Below are 10,370 nucleotides of genomic sequence, written 5' to 3' on the forward strand. Positions count from 1 at the left end.
TTATTTTAATATTACTCATCTTTTTAAAAATCTATTATAAGCCTCTAACTTCCCATGGTTACCATTGATTTTCCCTGATCCTATAATAGCAAAACTTAATCTAAAATGTATATCTTTATAATTACTATTTCCTCTTCCTAACGTCTCTTCCATGCCATATGTGACTCAAATCACTTTCCAATTACACCTGTCCACTTGTCTCTTGTGACTTTTTTGTTGCCAAAGAATATTCACATCTTCATTCTCTTTGTATTCAAACCACAGCAGTATTCAATATAACTGAACGTTCCCTACTTCTTGACATACTCTCCTGGCTTTTAAGATGACGTATTTATACTTGCTGCCTCAGGTTTTTCTGGTTTGTACCAGTCTGTCTTCTGTATGCCTGATAGGTGTAACCTAGTTTATAACCCTGTTTTTCACCTCCAAGGAGGTGTAGGAAAATGCATTTTCAGATTCCTTTTAATCAGAGGAGACTCATAGTTGGCACATTACAAAATTATAGAAATATGTTCAAATGTGTTAGAGGCCAAAATACACGTTCACCATATCTTCGCAGATCTAATTTATTAGTAAAGATTATCTGCTTTACCTTCAAAATATATTTTATATCCCTCTGTCTCTTTATCTTTACTGCTTAGTTCAAGCTACCTTCATCTTTTATGTGGAATATCGAAATAGCTATGTGATCTTTTGTGGCCATATTCTATACATTTCCACACAGTCCTAGAATGGTCTTTTAAAAAGTACATAGATATTAGCCACAGTGGTGGCTTGTGCCTGTAATCCCAGCTACTGGGGAGGCTGAGGTGGGTGGATCACTTGAGGCAAGACCAGCACGGGCAACATAACAAGACCCCACTGCTAACAAAAATTAAAAAGAGCTGGGCATGGTGAGGCGTGACTATATTCTTAGCCACTTGGGAGGCTGAGGCAGGAGGATCACTGAAGCCTAGAAGTTGAGGCTGCAGTGAGCTATGATTGTGCCACTGCAGTCCAGCTTCAGTGACAGGGTGACACGGTCTCTAAAATATATATAGATATAGATAGATATAAATAGGTATTCAACCACTCAGAATACACAGTGGCTTTCCATTGCACTTCTACTAAGTCTAAATCCTTACCATGATATACAAGGTTCTAGAAGATGTGGTTCTCTTAACTTTATATCAGTCTCGATAAATTCCTATAATTTGCCTATCAAGGATTTTCATGCCTTAAATCTTTGCTTTATTCTTCCCGTTGCTGCAATATTCTACTCCTAACAATACCCCTATGAAAACATAAGGCTAATTCCTCGTTATTCAGTTCTCATTTTAAAAGTACTTTCTCATATAAACCTTGCCTAATCAAAATAATTAGCCTCTCTTTCATCAGCCCATCATGCTATCCTATCACTTTGTTTTATTTTTTTCTTCATGAGACTCATATTGTTGTATTTTTATATTTTTCTGTTCTCCTCACTCTAGAACGAAAGCCAAGCATATTCCATCATTTCCTAAAACCAAGATAGAGCACATACAGGAACTTGCAAAATAAGGTAAATTTTTAGTTTTAATTCTAAGATAACATTTAATTGAGGAATGAAGTAAAAATTCTCCTTTCCTTTTTTTTTTTTTTGGAACATGGGTATGGTCAGCAGCCTCCAACATGACTCCTAAAGATCTCTACCTCTTAGCATTTATACTGCCATGTAATTCTTTCCCCTTAAGGGTGGTTGATTTAATGACTTGTTTCTAATAAACAAAATATTACAAAAGTGATGGGCTGTCATTTCTAATTAGGTTACAAAAGACTGTGGTCTGGTTTGGGTGCCTTCTCTTACACTCTCATTCACTTGTTGTGAGGGAAGCAAGCTACAGTGTTTTAAGGTGCACACATGTCAAAGAACTGATGTTTTCAGCCGGGATCCAGCAAGGACCTGAGGTCATCCAAAAGGCATGCGAATGAGTTTGGAAGAAATCTTTCCCCAGTTGTGCTCTGAGATAATTGCGACACTGGAGTACAATTTCCTGAGAGATGTTGAGCCAGAACCACCACGCTGAGCAAAACAAAATTCCTGACCTGAGAGAACTGTGAGATGATAAATGTTTTGTTTTAAACCAAGGTATTTTAGAAAATTTATTACACAGCAATAGATAACAAATACATACAGTGGAAACATCTTCAGTATTGTAGACTTGAGTATGGTGGTTAGCAGGATATTTTCTGTCATCAGAAATCAGAATAAGTAAAGGAAATTAACAATCAATAGTTCAGAGAAGGCCATAAGATAGAAACTTGGTAAGGGAACACTGTACCTGTTTTACCTACTTCTAAGTTTTTCTTTATTTCCACCACTCTTTGATGCCACGGCATTAAAATATATACATACATACATATATATATATATACACACACACACATACATATATATATACACACACATACATACATACATATATATATATATATATATATATATATATATATATATATATCTTTCAGGTTCTCTTTCCCCAGCCACTTACTAAGCTATAATGCTAATAAAGGGACAAAGAGACTGGGAATTGAACATCAGTCATAATGAAATGGCTCCATAATTCAGAGACAAATAAACCCATAATTTCCTTTTTGGATTTAAAGAAGCAACATTTATCAGATAAACTGATAAACAATAATATACTTTTACATAGCCTAAGATAAAAGCCATTTGTCTATATTAGGGTTCTGATAACAACACACAATTCTCACTCACAAAAAGATTTTGTCATGGGATCAGGAGTAACTACAGGTGTTTATTTCCAGTCAGAATAACTGAAAAATTTCAACTGGACTTCCAATGTTTGTATAAACCTGGTTGTTTCTACAGAAAAGTAAATAGTTTAATTACCCTTTGCCACGATTCCTGTTTGGAAAGTTAGCTTTCTGAAAATATTGATAGGTGTATATTTCAGAGACATTAAATTATGAAACAGAAAATTACATGACTTGTCAGTTCATTATGCTAGAAAGATTTAAAAGGTAAATTAGATTTTATAAGTCATACCAAATGTTCACACTGAAGGATTCAACACATCTTTAGAATACTTCAAGTATATTAGGAGAAAAAATGCAACTTTATTCTTGAGCTGATTCAGCAGAGTAGAAATAATTTTGACATTTGTAGTTTCTAGATGAGGCTTGATGTAAGAATAAAAATTATTTCAGGAAGTGTGTGTCTGTGATTTAAAAGTTTATGTTGAACAGTTTGAAAGTATGAAGACTACTTTTACAACCAAGAAAAGAAAATGAACTGAATTGAACTGAATGATTGAATCAACAAAATAGTAAACCTCTGCTCATATTATTAATATAGTCTTTCCTCTCATATTACTGGTAAGCCCATAAATAGCATCATATTATGCAATCCGAGAAACTTCCATGTCTAGGGTCAATACCAATTAAGATTGGGTGGCTGGTAGGGTGGAGGTGGTAGTCGTAGAGCTGACAGAATTTTGGTGTTAGCATTTGCTCATAGGCTGTTTTTTGACAACTTTTTAAAAAGCAGTTATTATGTGTCAAATATAATTTCCAGTTTAAATTAAAAATAAAGGCCTAGGATATAATGGTAACCATGCAAGTATCTTGATTTTACATTTTTAATTTATTTTTATTTTAAAAAATATTTGTATAATATTTTATTGTGTGAAATATGTAAGTTGGGTTGGTGCATGTATTTTGTCATATATTGATTGACATTTAAGTATACGTAGATTTATTAAATTGAGGATTATATTGTAATTTACATTCTATATGTAATATTTCAACTCAGTTGCTCTTTGTGATTAGTGAACAGAAAGCTTATATTTAATATTATAAATTGAAAACAATCTTTTATTGGCATAAAAATCTTAGGGTAAGCAAGGTAGGTAAAAATGTAAATATCAAGTTTGTCAATGTGAATTAGTTACTGTAAGTTATATAATGTTTAAAATATATTTTAAGACTGAAAAAATATTGCATAAAAAGAAATAATCAATTTTTATATACTTCTTTCATGTACTTAAAAACATTTAGACTTTTGTTCAATGACAATTATTACAACTTTAAATATTTTCAGTATTAGGGTCTATGTAGAAGTTAACAATGTCATCATCTGTCATAAAATGAAGGAAATTCATCATGTTGTTACAGGACTAAAAATGTAACTTTCTGTACCATATTTTATTTTTTGCAATTCATACTTTGTTTATAATTGTGTTTGTGTTTTAATTTTTTTGGCATTTCTCATAATTATTTTGTTTCTGGGGTAGATTGTTTTCTGTAGATCTGAGTTAAATTCATCATTTAGGAAGAGAATGTTACCTAGAAAGATTAAAGCAGCACTTTAAGCCATTGAGAGATACTGTAATAGTACTAAGACAAAATATTTTAAAAGACAAAAGTTTCTATAAAGTAAAATTGTACCTACAGTCAAGATAGAGTGAGAATTGTGCTTCCAGGAATTACTGCATAAACATTAGTTGAAAAGGATTTCCCTGTGGTTTAGCATTATTATATTACATGAAATATGAAGCTTTTACATTCTTTGGAGTCATCTGTCATTGGCCATGTTATGCCAAGAATTTGGGGCTATTATGCTCTAAGGGTGTTTGTTGTTCCTTGGACCCACTTTTCTACCTTGTGGGACTCATTGAGTATCAAATCATTCTTGCAGATTTTTCTAATATAAAAAAATAAAATATCACTGCTTTTAAAGACTTCAGGTTATTTCATTATCTTCCTTGAGTATCTGAAACATTCTAACCCATTTGAATGATGCTAATTTTGAACACGAGTCAGTTTTCTTTAAAAATCCACTTGTAATAATTTCTTATGACTCTCCACCGATTGAATCCAACATGTTTAATGAAAAACATTTAGTTCTAGAATTTTATGGGGTTGAACTGAACCACTCAGTATTGGATATATTTAGTAGAAAAAAGGACTAAAGAATATAATCCAGGAAAAATATGTCATTCAAAGACAGGACATGAAATTTCTATGGTTATTAGAATTTGCTACCTACATACAGTTTTTCCTCACAGAGTAGTAAAGACCTCCAGCAGGATTCTGACATGCTATTTTTATTTCCAACTGAAATGTCATAAATAATATTATTCACCTAAGTATTCCTGTATTCATATCTATTATTAAATTTAAAAACTGTATTTTTTTAAACCCCAGAGACAATAAAAGGATAGATACAGAGTTTTGGTTTTTAGAAGTCCATTATATAAATCTCATCCTTAATTTCATTTCCACAAATGCACATATTCAGTCCAGAGTTCTGATGGGTTGATGAGTTTACAAGAAGGCCCCTCTATTAGAGAGAACTTTAGTCATGTTTTTGATAGAATGTCACTAGGAAATTACTATAGTTACAAGTTTCACTGGCTGTAGGGATGCCTGTATATGTTATTTCTTTTTGTGTATGTGGTCCAAAAATTTTGCTTATATTGTTGACATTTTTCAGTTCTGCCATACCAATCCTTGATGCAACATTTCATAATTGGTTTTCATCTCTTTTTTTAGGATGCCCTGCGGTTGTTTTCAGGACTGAAGACAACAGCTCCACAATGTATCTTTGCATAAGAATACACTTGTATAATAAGTTTTTTTTTTAGAGAAATTGCATGTATCTGCCTTATAAACTTTTTCATTCATTCATTTTCTTTCTTCCTAATCTGTTCCATAAGGCAAATTTCTAACTTATTGTTATAATCAAAATAATTATTGAAATAATTAGTACTTTCATATGATAAAGATTATTTTAATCTGCAGCTACAAAATATGTAACTCATTAATGTTTAAACAATCACAATTTTCTATTAACATTATAGCATTTTATCTACTACTAGATCAGGAATTAGCTATTTTTTGTAAAATTTCTTTGTAAGGCAAAGCAATAGTATTGTATATACTTTCCTAAAGATTGTCAAGTTCAGTTTTGCTTAAATTTAACAGTACATGTGACACTTTCTGTTTGAAGAATAAGTTGGTTTTAAGTTTATACCAAACAAAAGCATCTCTTTTGTTTTGCAAAATCTGAAACTTTGATCTTTCTAGTTGTGACTTCTTGTAAATATGTTTTATATAAATATTCTATGAATTGGTTATTAACAAGGTAAAGAAAGATTGATATGTAAGCTGATTCTTAAACATTAATTTTCTGAAGATAAACTTTTTTAAAATTATGCTTTAAAAATATTTTAACACGTTATCAAAAAGGAACTGAAATATCTTAGGCATAAAAGACATCTCTAGAGGTCATTATTCAGTTTCCAGAAAATATTGAAACTACCTCTGACAGATTGATACCTTTTCTGCATTTATAGCTCTCTGGAGAGAGGTTCTGTATATTTAACAATTCTCACTGTGAGGGATATTTTAAGTATTTCAGATTTAAAGTGCTCATGTTTCAGATTCAGATTATTATTATCATCATCATTATTTTGGTTCTGGCTTCAGTAAAAAGGTGAAAAACACTTTTCCATCTTCTGATAATATTTCATATTTATAAAATTATTATTAAGTTATAACTCAGCTTTTTCATTTATGCTTTAAATCCTTTTATTATCTCATCACAACCATCTTTGACTTTTTATCAGAAATGGTTCTCTTTTGTACATTGACCATTATTTTATAGATCACATATAAGTTAATATAAATCATGCCTATAAATTTCAGCCTGCTTATTTTGTATAATCTAGTCAGATATCAGCTAGACATATTGTTACCAAGTTTGGAGAGCCTTGGGATAAGCTAGTTTCAAAACTGGCTGTTAGCATCCCCCAGTTGTGTTTTGGGAGCAAAGGACACCCTTAAAAAAGGGAAGCAGTTATATTTCGTGAGCATTATAAAATAAACTTAAATTCTCATAAAATTAGTGAATATGTTTGGAACAGTGTGAATTACGTGTGCGCTACATGAAGTATATAGAATTCATTTGAAGTATGAAGTCTGGCCTTACCTCAAAAGGCAGTCATTCAATTAAGCAGTTAAACATGAGCCACCGTAAGAAGTTTTTTTGATACTTAGAGAGAGAAAGGCAACGTGTATTAAAATTCCGTGACCATTATCTCAGGAGTGCTGTGTTATTATTGACTGGGGGCCTGCTGGGAAGCTAGAAATATATCTAAAATGTGGCAGGTGGTTAATTAGAGCATATGAATAAATATATATAAATTTGTTAAAGCGTTCACTTATGGTAAACTATACCTCAATTAAAAAGAAAAAAATATGCACAAAGAAAATAAATAATGAATGGAAATATGAGCCTCTAAAATCAAAGTTAGAAAAGCAGATATTCAAATTTGCAGAGCTGATTGTCAACTGGAATGACTGTGATAGAATCAAGTCTCATTAGCTCATTGGAAATAGGATTTGTTAAGGTAATGATGGTTAATGATTTTTCAGCATAATAACAGCCAAGTTAATGTATGGATGTGTGTGTGTATCCACAGGTGTATGTTTTTACATGCGTATTTTTATTGTAAAATTAATATGTTTATTGAAAACAAGAAAGCACAGAAAATATCAACTTAAGTAAAGATCAACATAATTTAGTTCAAAATTATATTCAACAGTGCATTATTTCAATGTTTTTTATCTTAATCCATTTGCTTGAAAGCATTGATATATGCTCCAAATTTCCTCCCAGATTCCACTTGGGGAAATATTTAGTATATTGGATTATGAAATAATTTATCTTTACCTATATTATTAGTAAAGTTCTTAAAATTTTTAGCCTGTTATTATGTGATTAGTGATATTGTTCACATGACTAAAATTCAAAGATAAAATATGATTATATTTTATGGGTGAAAGTTAGGAAGCAAAATAGCATATTAATACATTTAACTAAAGTATTCATTTGGATAATCAAGGTCAAACACTTCAAAAATAATAATTTTAAAGTTAATGCTTTCAAAAAATAAATTAGCAAAAATCATTTACTTTGTTTCTTAAAAAGAAGAATTATTGAAAAAATTCTACCATCAAAAAATAGTTGTTCTATGCCTAGTTTATTTTAGTCACTGAATAAGACTCAGCCCTTGGCTCAAATTTTTTCCTGCCTCACCATTAGCAGTTAGGTTTACCTATGCAAACCTTTATTTATTCAACATATATAAAATACTTAGTATGCAGTAGATGTTATTCTAAGTACTTGGTAGATATTAACACATTTAATAATCAAAACAACTCTAAGAGGTAATTAGTACTATTATCTCCATTTTATTACTGAGGAAACCAAAGCACAAAGAGAGAGAGAAAAGAAAGAGAAAAAAAGGAAGAAAGAAAAGAAAGATGAAAGAAAGAAAGAAAGAGAAAGAAGAGAGAGGGAGAGAGAGAAAGAAAGAAAAAGAAGGAAAGAAAGAAAGAAGGAAAGAAAAAGAAAGAGAGAAAGAAAGAAAGAAAGAGAAAGAAAGAAAGAAAGAAAGAAGGAAGGAAAAGAAACACATGGAAAGTGGTATGTAGACTTGCCATTTTAATCTATACCTTCTGTCTCTGTGCTTCTATACCTCCTGAGTTTAATATATACTTCTTTATTTATATAGTTTTAACATATAAATGCTAATGTTTCTATGATATAATTTTATAATAAATAAATAAAATTAGCTTGCTCTCAAAATATCCCAGTCCATAATTTTATAAGTTCAACTCTAGACCGTGAATAACCCTCAACCTACCATCTCCTCTTTTTGGACATCTTTGGTGTTTGTATCCCTGTTTCTTGGTCTCTAAATATCTCTTCTTTTATTCAAGTGTTACCTTTCCTAATGACAGAACTCTTTTCTTAAAAAAAGAATTATGAGTTAGTGTAATGTATAAATAGAGACATTAGATGAAGGACAAAATAATATTCTCCAAAAAGTTATTTGAGGTGGCTTAGTGAAGTTGAAAAAGCATAGTCGTTGGTATCACATAGAAATAAATGTACCTTTGGGCAAATCTATAAACCTCCCTAAACCAGCTTTTACAAACAAAATTGTGTTCATTATAGGAATCGAAGGTAACAATTTCACAAAATCAAGGGCAGTAAATTGATAGACCTCAGCACCTAAGGCACGGGTCTGAGGAAACGGAAGCACAAAGAAAGAGAGAGAGGGAGAGAGAGGAAGGAAAAAGAAAGAACCAAAGAAAGAAGGAGGGAAGGAAGGAAGGAAGGAAGGAAGGAAGGAAGGAAGGAAGGAAGGAAGGAAGGAAGGAAGGAAGGAAGGAAAGAAAGGAAAGGAAAGGAAAGGAAAGGAAAGGAAAGGAAAGGAAAGGAAGAAAAGAAAAAAGAAAAGAAGGGAGGGAGGAAGGGAGGGAAGAAAGGAAGGAATGATTAGAGGAAACTCAGAGGTTATTCTCTCTGTGTCTCTAGTTTCCATTTTATTGATTCTGCTTTCTCCAGACAGGCTTCCTTTGTATATCACCTTGCATGATAAAGTGCAGAGAGCTCCATCAGAGAAACGCAGTTAAAATCCAGTAGATACCACCGTACACCTGAAAGAATTGTGAACAAACAGATGACAGAAAAACAAAACAAAGCAAAGCAGAACCTGAGAATTTGAATTGCTGGTGAGGATATTGAGCAAGCGGAACTCCTATACTTTGCTGGAGGGAATGGAAAATAGTACAGGCAATTTGGAAAAGAGTTAGACTGTTGTATATAAAATTTAATACATACTTACCTTACAAAGTAGGAATCTCATTCCTAGATGTCTTCCTAAGAAAATTGCAACCTTTATGTTCATATAATGACTTATGCACTAATGTTCATAAGTGCATAAGTCATTATATGAACATAAAGTTTGCAATTTATGTTCAAACAAAAATGAATGTAAACATTCACCTACAGGTGAATGGATAAATACATTGAGATAAATCTAGGCAATAATACATATTACTCAACAATGAAAAGGAACTCACTACTGATCTGTGAATCATGGTAGACTGAGTAATGCCTTCCCTTCTTTCCAAAGATGTCCATGTCCTAATCCCTAGAACCTGTGATGTTAGTTTATCTGGAAAATTAAACTTTGTAGATGTGATTAAATTAATGATTTTTAGCTGGGTACATCATCTTGGATTATCCTGTGGGCCTGATGTAATCACAGGGGTTCTTATAAGAGGGAGGCAGGAAATCAGAGAGAGGAAAAAAGGTGTGGAGAAATATGTGACAACAGAAACAATGATAAAATGATTAAAATGACACAAACAGGAGCCAAGGAATGCTATAAGCATCTGAAATCTGAAGGCAGCAGGTAATGGATACTCCCCTGGAGCCTGTAGAAGAAACCAGCCTCTCGACACCTTGATTTCAGCAAAAGTATTTTAAATTTCTCACCTAGAAGTGTAAAAAGTATATATAAATAAATTTG

General features: G+C 31.8%; 1 long non-coding RNA gene across 5 annotated transcripts in view; it reads left to right on the top strand.

Annotated features, from left to right (window-relative positions):
• LOC129532269 (uncharacterized) overlaps window positions 1–9,722 on the top strand; it is a 294,256-nt gene extending 284,534 nt beyond the window's left edge. For 4 of the 5 annotated variants that reach the window (XR_008677928.2, XR_008677931.2, XR_008677933.2 and 1 more), the window contains 4 exons: window positions 1,470–1,540; window positions 5,536–5,581; window positions 8,250–8,473; window positions 9,401–9,722. This is a non-coding gene — a long non-coding RNA (uncharacterized lncRNA). The remainder of the gene's footprint in view (window positions 1–1,469; window positions 1,541–5,535; window positions 5,582–8,249; window positions 8,474–9,400) is intronic. The other variant, XR_010132993.1, reaches the window with a different exon arrangement.
• Window positions 9,723–10,370: the final 648 nt, after the last annotated feature.

Source organism: Gorilla gorilla, chromosome 2 (assembly GCF_029281585.2).
Source record: "Gorilla gorilla gorilla isolate KB3781 chromosome 2, NHGRI_mGorGor1-v2.1_pri, whole genome shotgun sequence".
Taxonomy (NCBI): Eukaryota; Metazoa; Chordata; class Mammalia; order Primates; family Hominidae; genus Gorilla; species Gorilla gorilla.